Source organism: Oncorhynchus mykiss, chromosome 2, assembly GCF_057628025.1.
Source record: "Oncorhynchus mykiss isolate SJ-2025 chromosome 2, ASM5762802v1, whole genome shotgun sequence".
NCBI classification, from domain to species: Eukaryota; Metazoa; Chordata; class Actinopteri; order Salmoniformes; family Salmonidae; genus Oncorhynchus; species Oncorhynchus mykiss.
This window is the reverse complement of record NC_143023.1, coordinates 94,267,600-94,268,663: the sequence shown is the minus strand read 5'-3', so window position 1 is coordinate 94,268,663 and position 1,064 is coordinate 94,267,600.

The window sequence follows — 1,064 nt, the reverse complement described above, 5'->3', positions numbered from 1 at the left end:
GATAAACATCATAATTTGAAGGAAATGACACATTAGGTTGATTTCTTATCAAACATCAGCCACTAGAGGGAAGCACCTACTACATGTCTTTGCCCTGTCTAGTCAGGATCCTCAAGTATTCTAGATTGGTTTTGGTATACTGTATTTGGATCATGTGGATATTAGCCAATCTATGCCTTTCTGACCGTATATAGTCCAATTTCTACACTATAGAAAAATAAAATATGTTTCGATTTTGAAACCTCTTAGTATTCATAAAAATACATCCAATAACTCATGTATAAAAATGAACGTGTTGATTACTGTATATTTAACTGTAGTCTAATCCTACTACTTCTAATCCAGAGAATACACCATTACTCATCAACGCCGAGTGGGAATGTGTTGGAATGTTCTCTCAGCCGAATCCCCAAAGCATCTGTATACATTCTCAACCTCGATCACAGGCTCAACACTGTGATCTACAAACACGTTGCCGGCTTATCTACACTGAACCCCAAATATCCCAGTGTCAGTTGTTTCATTATCGGGCTTAAATCCTAAAGATTGATCTGTGACCAGGGATTGTGTGTGCTCAGTCCTGGCTCTTCTTACAGCTGTTTCTGTACTGTTCACTGACAGCCAGCTAAGAGCTCTGTCCCAAATGGCATCCTATTCCCTACATAGTGCACACCATTTATTTATTTTTTACCAGCGCCCATAGTGAACTATGTAGGGAAGAAGGAGCTATTTGGGATGTAGACAAAGCTCTAGTCAGATCAGCTTACATAACACTATGGCAGATTGACTAGCCTGGTCCTAGATCTGTTTGTGCTGAGTTGCCAACTCCTATGTCTGCTATGGCCGTATAAGTTAGCAAGACGGCACAAACAGATCTGGGACCAGGCTAAAGATTGACACCTGCCCTCTAGCTGCCATTTGGATCCATTACACAGATCAGGGCAACCCTGTTCCTGGAACTCTGAAGGTACTGCAGGATTCTGTTCCAACTAGGCACCACACCTGACCAACTGAGCTAATTGATCAGTTCAGCGATTGCCTAAATTTAACACACCTGGTCTTTC